The sequence below is a fragment of the Pyxicephalus adspersus genome, chromosome 9 (assembly GCF_032062135.1).
Source record: "Pyxicephalus adspersus chromosome 9, UCB_Pads_2.0, whole genome shotgun sequence".
Lineage (NCBI taxonomy): Eukaryota > Metazoa > Chordata > Amphibia > Anura > Pyxicephalidae > Pyxicephalus > Pyxicephalus adspersus.
In genome coordinates this window covers 27,546,523-27,557,520 of record NC_092866.1, presented here as the reverse complement: position 1 = coordinate 27,557,520, position 10,998 = coordinate 27,546,523, and positions in this window count along the sequence as shown.

Sequence of the window (10,998 nt, the reverse complement as noted above, 5' to 3'; positions counted from 1 at the left end):
TATCTGTGCTAGTAGTTGAATCTCAATTTCTTCCTTAGCACTGGGGGGCCTATAGCAGACTCCAATAATTAATTGTGTGTTATTCAACCCCACATTCAACTCCACCCATTATTCCCCAACCTCGTCGCTTGTTCCATCCACAATTTCTTCTGTCACATTCACATTTAGATCACTTCTCACATACAGACAGACACCACCACCCTTTCGTTTGACTCTGTCTTTACGATAGAGAGTATACCCAGGACAATTGAAAGCCCAGTCAAGTGAAGAACAAGCCAGGATTCAACAATGCCAACTAAGTCATAATGCTCTTCACTCCCCTATTTTGTTTGCCATACCTCTAGCACTGGCAAACAGGCTCTTTAAACCATTGCTGCATTTACCAGCATTGTTTGCCAAATCCTTTTGTTTTTCAGTACAACTAGTACTGCACAATCCAATGTCTGTTTGTAACATGGGAAAACAAATTATTTTTTCTGGGGTACACCCTATCCTCTATTTTTGAAATATATCAGGAGTATTATATAGAATCTGATGAAGCATAGGTGATTGGTAAACTAAATGTTTGTCCACATTTTAGTATATAATTGCACTTGCCAGTGAAAATGAGGGGCACTACATATATAGGTAAATGTGTTTTTCATTTTTTAGGTTTCATAAATCAAATGACAGTGGTGAAGGAATAAAAAAAAGGTATCACTATTGGAGTTACCTACACATGGATAATTATATTTATGCCATATATTGGTATTTTATTCTGTTATGCATGAAGAGCCTTTAATTCTTCTGCTGTGGTACTGGTCTGCCCTAAATACAACTCTAAGAAAGAACTGCCTTGTTAGTCCTGATGCGATTTTTGGAAGCCACTGTATAGATGTGAGTAATTATGACTTAATACATTAATTCTTCTACATTCCTTTCTTCTTCTGCATTCCTTTCCAGCACTGTTCTCTGTCTCTATGTTCTTGTTCTTCTGCCTTCCAGCTCTGTCATGCCCTTCTTCTGCCTCACTTTCCAGGTATGTTCTTTGTCTCCCCCATGTCCTTCTTCTTCTGCCTCCCTTTTCAGCAAAGTTTTTTGTCCCCTCCATGTCCTTCTTTTGCTGCTTCCCTTTCCAACGATGTTGTCTATCTTCGCTACATCTTTCTTCATCTGCTTCCCTTTCCATCAATGTCCTCATTCTTCTGCCCCTCTTAGCAATGTTCTCTATCTCTGCTGTGTCCTTCTTCTTCTTCTGCCTCCCTTTCCAGAATCACATTGGGGTGGTCCCTCTCCTTTATTTTTATATTATTAATAAACAGAATAAAATCTAGGAAAAGCAAGGTGTTTATTAAAACACAAATAAAACAAAAACACATAAATGAATATTCCTTTTTTTAAATTAACAAAAACTGCCCAATGAAATGAAATGAACATTTTTAATTCAAACAGTCCTTGCAAAACCCCTGTCCTAAAGGCCCTCAGCTGGTGATCAGCAGCCCTCACCAACTTTTTGCAAAGTGTAGACTATTGATCCTGTGTAGCAGGTTGTCTTTGTTAAAATTTGACATGTTGGAAAACATAATGCATACCGAGTTTCCAGGTAAGTTTGCAGGTAACACATGAGTATTTCTGGATGCACAATGAATGTTTCCCTAATTTACTAATTGTGATATAGAGACCATAAAGAAACCACTCTCCAGCTGTCCAGATGTGTCCGTCTCTAGAATTTGAATGTCATTTGTGTCTGCAATGATCTCCACCCCAGCTAGTGCAGTTTTAATATCTGCAAGAAAACATTTGCAAAAAACCCATAGCAAACAGTACTATTGTTCACCCACACCTCTGCCTTCTAGTTGCATACCTGTATCGACATTGACTGAAGATACTGTAAACACGGAATGACCTGTGCTTGAAATGAGTGAAGAGTTGGTGGTGAATCAACAGTCTCTGCATATTACAAAAAAAAACCATTTTTCAACCTCTATAGCGGTATGAATAATGAGTATTTTTAAATGTAAAAGCGGTATATTTAAAAATCCTCATTATTTTAAATTTCCTGCCCTGCGGTCCCCCCTCCCAGCCCAAGACTCGCAAGCAGATGCCCAGCTGGCATCTGTGTAGCATTACACTCAGTAATACCGCCAGGGAGGTTAAAAAACGTATGGTGCAGAGGACATCTACAGTATGTACTAAAAAGTAGTTTTTGAAAACACACATTCTACATTCGAAGATGCCTTGATTCTCGGTCCTTCAACCAATCTTTGCACCATATTCTGCATTTCTGTGAAACTTGTCTTTTTCATCCTGTTCAACCAACAACATTTATGTTTGCGTACACATAATAGGATCTTTTTTTTCTTACTTGCTGTGTCTGCTGAGGTATTGGTGGTCACATTTGGAGTCCTGGGACTGAATTTTCAGTTAAGTTGAATGTACTACGCACGCACGCACACACACACACACTTTGTTATAGGAGTCCTAATTGTCTGTGTGCCAATCCTTATTTGACATGTTGGGCCCTGATTTAATAAAATGCTCCTGCAAACCTGGAATGAATTTTCTTAAAAGTTTTTTGCTGTTTGTTAGCAAATGTTTTCAATCCTGGACCAGATCTATTCCAGGTTTGCTTCATCACCTAGGTTCACCAAGTGTATCCTATCTAGCATTGGAAATCTTTATTAAATCAGGCTTATTGTAAGGGATTAGCTTCAAATATACTCACTGCAGAGAGGTATTTGAGACTTTAGTTTAAATTCAGGGAGCTTTGCCCACTTTTATTTATAAAAATAGCAACAAAAATTAGCAAATTCCAGAGTTTTCCCTTACAGGGTATCAGTGTCATCACAGCATGATGTCACGGTCCCTTCCTTGACTGAAGTTTGAGGATCTGTCAGACTAGCTGCATGTGAGGTTATCTGACAGTCTCTTTGGTTTTACTTGGTTCTGTGTTGTTGTTTGTAATGACCACTCCCCTTGTATCAGGTGCAGCTGGTGGTCATTACTGCTCCTCCATTTAGTCTGGCTTCACACTTCATGCTGTGCGGTTGATATTCACTGCTGGGTTGTGAAGAGCTGGAGTGGTGTGCCATCCTGAGTTCCTGTTTATATCTGCTAATAAGATAAGTTGCTTTACTTTTGGTGTTTTGTGGTTATTTAGTTGTTTACTAGGCCTCAGTGAGACACTGGGCCTTCATAGGGGAAGGAACCAGTAGTCTCAAGCCAGACACTACTGCTAGGGCTATACAGGGCTAGTAGGGACTAGGTTCCTGTGTATGAGTATTCCCACCATCAGGGGATACTCATACTGTTAGGAGTTAGGGCTAGGGTAGGGTGTCTGCAAGGGGTGACCATTCCCTTTTCCCTAGCCTCTGGAGGACTAGTAGTGAGTAAAACCTTTCTGTTTCCCTCCCCTCCCTGTTATTTGTGACACATGACAGCAAAACTAAAAATGTAGCCTCTTGTAATTCTCTCTCACACTCTTCAGAGCTGTTGGTCCCGCAGGCCTAAGCATACTCTCCCAGCATACAGGCTGCAACTCCCCAGTCTCAAAGAGATGCTCCTTTTTTTAATCAATTGCCAGGCGCTTCAGATCTATCCCCAATTTCTAGACTAGACAAGGCATGAGTACCTGGCCCACCAAAACCTCCCAGGACACTCTGGATCCCAAAGTGCTGGAAGTCTGTAGCAATACAATTACGCTTGGTGCTATCAGGCCCTGCAATTCCTTTTCCAGGTGAAATTGAGGTAGTTGATGCTAAATATCCCTTTGATATTTAGACATCACGTTTCCTTCTGTTTCAACATGCTGACTGAAATGGCCATTTATGAGACTCCGCTAATGCTGTTGTGAATATTTTTCCAGTAAGTATCAATTTTTTTTTGAGATAGTTACAATGACAAATGATGCTGTCAACAGTATAATGCACAGTCAAAGACTATAAAATATCATTTTGATAGGAGAGGTGGTCTGGATAATCATTGCATTGGTCAACAAAAATTCTTTCCTGCCAAACAGATTAAAGTCATTTTAGGTTATGTTCCATGCACAGATTCCAAATATGGTATTGGTTTTTCTAGATTGGCTCTAGGTTTTGAAATAACCTCATAGAAACCTAATGAAACATGAAAATTAAGCAAAATTAAACTAGATATGCCTACATATACAAAATTGACTTTTTGAAATACTTAATGTCAATATATTCTATATTCAGTATATTTACAGAACTAATCACAAAGAAATAACTGAAATGTTTATACTGATGATCAGGACAATTATGTTGAAGGCTCCAGCAGTAGTCTGCCATCATGTGTCTATCCCATTAGCCCTGATACCTTTCTTCCATCACCTTTATATCTTGATGGAACTTCTCCCCTTGTTCCTCACTGAAATCACTAGGTTTTCTGGAAATTTTTGCAAATGGCCATAGAGATAGCGTACCTTTATGCTCATAGTAGCACCCTAATTTTTAAAGTTTAAGAGCAAATTTTGTACAGGTTCTTTATAATTTTGTGCTTTATGGATACCCCAGAAGCTCTTGACAACCATAACATAGCTGTACTTTGTGTATCCACTTTGCTGTCCAAGTAGGAAGTTCACCATTTTTAAATCAACACATATAGACCATTGGTGTTCATGATACCAAAGCTTTTGTAAGACCATTTTGATATTTTCATATTCTTCTTTAAGTTTTGTTGAGTGACTAATTGGAATTGATGCATAACAGGTGCTATTATGCAGTAAAACAGATTTCAAACTTTTAGTGGAACTGTCTATGTATATAAGCTGCCAGTCTTCTGCTCGGTATTCTGAAACTCCCACATAGGCTAGTAGTCCAGTGATGTTAAAACAGTACACAAAAGCTCCATCTTCACTGAAATATAGTTGGGAGTGTCACCTCTCTTGTAAACCATTATTTTAACTTCCGATCTCAGACAGTTCTTTCAGCCTGGATGCTAAAAGTTCAGATGCTTGTTTTGACAGACTTAGGTCATGCATTAAATTATTGAGCTCTTCTTGGGAGAACTGCTGGTTTGATGAAACACTTCCTTCATATTCACTTCCACTGTTACCTCCTGGATTACGTTCCAAACCCTGAATATCCTCCATGTTGGATACAGGAATATCAGGGAGTGTACTGAACACTGGTATGGGAATATCAACACCATGCGTCACAGGTCGTCTTGCTGATACCAAATCAAAATACCCCCACTTGTTTTTCCTGTAACGTTTGAAACCTTTTACAATCACAGCACAAAAACAACAATCATTATAATAATTTTTGGGCTCTCGCCATAATATAGGTACACCAAATTTCAAACTTTTCAAGTATCAATTTTTCCACTGACGTAGACACTCAACACAAGTTGTGCATACCATATGGGGAGCCCAATACTTTTCTTGGTCCCCCAGTTTAATATCAAAATATGCAAGATATGCTTGTTTCACAAATTCTGTAATGTTTCTTCTCTGTTTTTGCTGAGACTATTCAACACAAATGTAGCAAAATACATTAGGATCATTTAAACAACTTCTTCCTGAAGAACTCTGTATGTATGAATAAAAAGAAGGCAAATGAAAGTTTCATGAAAATTATGCTACGTTTATTATAAAAAAATGCAAAACGTTGTAAATAAAGATTTATAATGATATGCTGTGTTAACATTTGTTGTTGGTATGCACATCTATTATGATTCCTGTATCACAAGAACTAGAGCCAAATAAATGATCCTCATGTCCTTTCTGGATTCAGCAGACCTGAAATACACATAAATATATTGAAAAATCCTTGGCACGTGATTTTTTTTTTTTTTTTTTTTTTTTATTGAGCTCTGTTCACAGAAAAAAACAGTATTAGGAAAACAGTATCTGTATTTTAATGTTCAGCAGCCCTTCCCTATTAGAAAAACAAAGCTCTTTGGATGTCAAGGGTAATTAAAAAGTTTTTTTTATAAAACTACATTTTTTTTTTTATTGTACATCATATACATCTTGCTTACTTAATAGTGCAACATTTTAGGTAAAAGAAGATACTGTGTAGGTATGACGTTTAAGAAACCAAATTGTCTTTTATATAGATCAGATTATGAGAGAGTATGAAGCAGATTAAACTTAGAACAAGTATTTATGTTGTACCATTCCCAGATTTTAGGAAAAGTAAAAAGACGTAATAATATCGTAATAATCATTCTGGGTAATATGTTGGCGCTATAAAAATCCTGTTTACTAATATGGTTTAAAAAAAAAAAAAACCTAATATAAATGAAGAACCGGTTTGTCATGCTTGGAGAGCATGACAGAGCCTCCAGGGGGTGCTACAGCTTGCACAAAAATGGTGTGGCACAGAGTCTAAACAGCAACCAGGTATTTTCCAGAGCTTCTAGTGTTGAGGATGATGCGCTGTTGGTTACCGCCAGGTTGCAGTCCTTGGACAAATCAGGGTGTGCAGGATGATACACGTTACCAAATCACTTGGCGGAAAAATTGTCAAAGAAGGCCAGGGTTGAGACAACGATGACTCGGGGGCCACTGTAGACACAGCGAGGAAGAGGTAAATGTGACATTACCCCCCCCCTTTTTCGGGGCCTCCCCACCTGCCAGGATCCAGGTTTAGGGAGAACGCAAAGATGAAACCTCTTGGCAAGAAGAGGTGCAGACACATCTGTAGCTGGAACCGGGTTGAAATAACAGATGAAACGTGGAGCAAACTTCAGAGAAGGGACTTTGCAACAAATTTTTTTTGTGGAGAGCAAGTCTTATGATGATGCCGATCTGCAAACTTCTTATGTCCGAGAACTGTGTGTTTCAGATGCTCACAGGTAGAAGACTAGATACTATTAAAGCTCCTCTGCAGTGCAGCAACTTCCACAGAGCAGGGTATAGGAGACGGGAGACAAGAGTGTTTGCTGTAAATAATGAAGAAAGGAGAGTCGTGAGTGCTGGTACTGACATGGTTATTGTTGGCAAACTCCACCCATGGTAGCAGAGTTACCCAGTCATCATGTTGGGCGGATACAAGAGCTTGAAGATATTGCTCCAGGCCCTGGTTGACTCTTTCCATCTGACCATTAGTTTGTGGGTGATAGACTGAAGAAAACTGCAAAAATGTCCAAGGATTCACAAAAGTTTTTCCAAAAGTGGGAGGTAAATTAAACCCCACAGTCAGATACAATATGTGTAGGCATACTGTGGACCCTAAAATGTCATTGGTAAAGACTGGCACCAATGCAGGTGCCAATGGTAAAGCAAGAAGGGGTACAAAGTACAGACGGGAGAGAAATGTGAGCGTTATGTGAACACCTTGATGACCAGGAAGTTTGGAATCATGTGCCCATCCTAATATTCTGGTACGAAGTTGAGGTGGCACTAAGGTTTTACCTGGGGGAATAGCAGATTCCTGAATAGAGCTCAAGGCTAGGGTGCGGGCTGGAGGGATGATAAACTCTGGCTCCTCAGCAGGAGTTAGTGAAACCAGGTTTGAAGGTAATGACAAAATCAAACTTAGAAAAGAATAAAGACCAATGGGCCTGCCAAGGGTTGAGGCGAACACCAGATTGTAGGTACTTTGAGTAAAAATAGTGATCTTGTGAGGGGAACCCTCCAGGAGTTATCACCATTCCTCCAGAGTAAGCTTATTGGCTAGGAGCTCCCTGTCCCTAATGGAGTAATTCCTTTCCGCTGGGAAAAATTTACTTGAGAAGAACGCACAGGGGTATCAAGCTCCGGTGGGGGTCTGGAAGATAATAGTTCCCACTCTGACAGAGGAGGCGTCAACCTCAATGGAGAAGGGCTTGGTGAAATCAGGGCTAACCAGACTTGGGTCAAAAAGAAAAGCTTGTTTTGGGATATGAAAGGCCTCAATAGCATCCTTCCGGGTCAGTGCTGCGCTGGGAGCTACCAGCGTGGAGTAATTCCTGATAAACTGACAGTAATAGTTTGTAAACCCCAGGAAGCACTGAGTAGTCTTAAGACCACAGGCAGTGGCCATTTGGAAATATCTGTAACCTTTTTAGGATCCATTGAGAGGCCCTCCTCAGAAACAATGTAACCCAGGAAGGGTACCTGAGAGAGCTCATACAGTCCCTTCTCTGCCTTTGCATGGAGTCTGTTGTCTTTGAGGTGTTGTAAGACCAAATGGACATGTTGTCTGTGAGTAGGCATGTCTGGAGAAAAAATCAAAATGTTATCCAAGTAGATGACAACGAGCTAGCAATGGTCACGTAACAATTTGATTGGTTCAGATCAGTGTATATTAACTAGCTACCTTCCCAGAAATTAACCCCCAGTGAGATTCAGCAGCTGTCCACTGTAGGTTCCAAAAGGTGTCTGTTAGCACAGAGTCACCAGGCAAGGATGGGAGAATAAGGGCAAATAAAGCCGGGAAACTAACCAGCAGGGCAATAGGCAGCAGGCTAAAATAGCACCTTTTATTGGTGGATTCTGAGACTGTTCAGGGCATTTCCACTAGTGTAATCAGGCTTCTGGCTCCAAGATCAGCCATGTGAAGTCTGAGACTTTCTGGATAGCTAGAAAAGGTGAAGACTTTGCACTTCTGGATGCCTTTCCAGGATCCCAGCAAAAAAAAAAAAAAAAAAATCAAAATTCTAGGCATCAAAATTGATCCCAGAGATTACGGTCTTTTAAATGGGGAGAGCAAATTGGAAGATGCCAATACTAAGATAGCAAACTGGAAGAGATCGAGGCTCACTAATAGGGAAAGGGTTGATTTGATTAAAACTTACCTGATCCCCCTGTTTTTAGCGTCAGCTTTTTTTACATTTTGCCAGTTTTCTTTCATTGCAGGTTATATACCGGTAGCTGTTTTTTTTCCAGATGTTATAGGGAAACGAAATGAACCCTGGGAAAAAGAACATGACTTACCTGTCCAGGAAGGAGAGTGGCCTAGGGATGGTTAACCCAGTATTATTCTTTTTTCTGCCTTACATTAAGTGTAATTTTGGTAGTATGTTGGCTGAGAACCCTCCTGAATGGGAATGATTTTGCAGTCTTGGTTCAAGCAATTTCTGTGCAGCTGGGAAAATGAGGGCCAAGTGAAAAGACCGATGGCTCAGGGAGTCAGGCTTCTGGCTTACGTCACCCAGTGCATGAAATTACTTTGTCAGTGGAAAATCATAGCAGAGGGGATCAGGAGCCTTTTTAGGAAGCTCTTGGGGCAGAGGATCCTTACTTCTGGTATTGGGGTGTCACTGACCTTTAAGAGATTGCCCAAGCTCGGTTCTGAGGGAGGGTTTGCATTTAATTAATTTGGAAAGGATTCCCTTAAAATTTAGGGATTTAGCCTGGCTCGCCTTCGTTGGCAGACTATATGTTAGGGCAGTCTGGGAGGGCCGTAGGTATCTCTTTCCTGTATCGCATTAGTTATGCCGAAACATTCCTGATATATTCCATTTATGTATTTCTATTTCATTTATACCCATTTATATTTTTTGCATATATGTAAATATGTATTGTGGGATCGCCGGTGGCAACAGGGGGTCAGAAGATAGCAGTGAACAGACAGCATTTGGGATAAACCTTCCGTAGTACCCGATAATCCTGAGGAAGGATCTATACCTGTTTTTTGGTCATCGGTTGGGGCCAACCCTGAATCGCCTTAATCCCTTTCAGTAGAGGTTTTAAAAGGCCCCGGCCTATGGCATACCCCCAGGTAAAGGGCCTCCTCAAAACCGATGGAGCATTTTTTTTAGGTTGCAGGTGAGACCTGCCTTCCGGATGGAATTTAAAATAGCTTGCACTTTGGGAAGGTGACTTTCCCAGCTAAAAATGACCACATCATCCAATTATGCAGCAGCAAAGTGCTGATGGGGCTATATTACCTCATCCAATAGCCGCTGAAAAGTAGCTGGGGCCCCCTGGAGGCCGAAAGGCATCCGTACATACTGCTACACATCTTGGGGAGTGGAGAAGGATGTTTTTTTCTTTTGCCTCGTCCGGTTACAGCACCTGCCAGTATCCCCTAGTCAAATCCAATGTGGTAATGTACCTTGTCCAGCCTCTCTGTAAGCTCATCTATCCTAGGGGATAAGCGTCAAATTTTGACACTGCATACAACTTGCGAAAGTCCTTACATAACCGAATGGACCCACCTGGCTTCGGAACGGAACCAGGGCCTCCTGCGCCCTTTGTATGTGTTCCTTTACCTAAAGGCATGATTGCCATATACCATATATCAGCTTGAAGGATGAAAACCTTGTGGAGGGACCGCTTGAACCGCAAACATTAAATACGGAAGCAGACAGTCCCAATCTCTTCCATCCTTTTCCACTACCTTTTTCAGCATGCTTTTCAGCATTTTGTTAAACCGCTCCACCAACTCATTGTTTGTAGATAGTACAGATGTGCAGATCTGTTTAATTCCCAATAAACGACACACCTTTTTCATAACTGTAGACATAGAAGGTGTTCCCTGATCAGTTAAGATCCCCCTGGGTGAGATCTACTGGTTCCAGTAAACATGTGAAAAAGTTCTTTTGCAATAGTTTTAGATGTAGTATTTCTTAAAGGAATGGCCTCAGGCTAACGGGTAGCATAATCGAGAACCACTAGTATATACTGATGTCCTCTGGCAGACTTCACCAGGGACCCCACGAGGTCCATTGCTAATCTCTCAAATGGTACCTCAATTATAGGCAAAGGAACTAGGGGACCCCTATAGTGGGCTGCTGGCACTTATAACTGGCAATCTGGACCAGACTCATGGTATATTTTAATGTCAGCAAAGACACCTGGCCAAAAGAACCTGCTAAGATTGAGAAGAGGAAAAGCGTAGGTTCTGTGAGTTCCACAGCCTGGCTTTTTAACCTATTACGTTCTGTTTTATCCGTACATTTTTGATCAACCCCTACAGCATTTTCGTTAACCGTTTTAACTGGTGACAACTTTTCCCCCTTCCACAGTTTCCAAAAAGTCTCTCCCCAGAATTACGGTACTCTGTAAATTAATACCTCCGACACACCGACTTCATGGTGGACAGTGCCAGAGGCTATCTTGATTTTAAC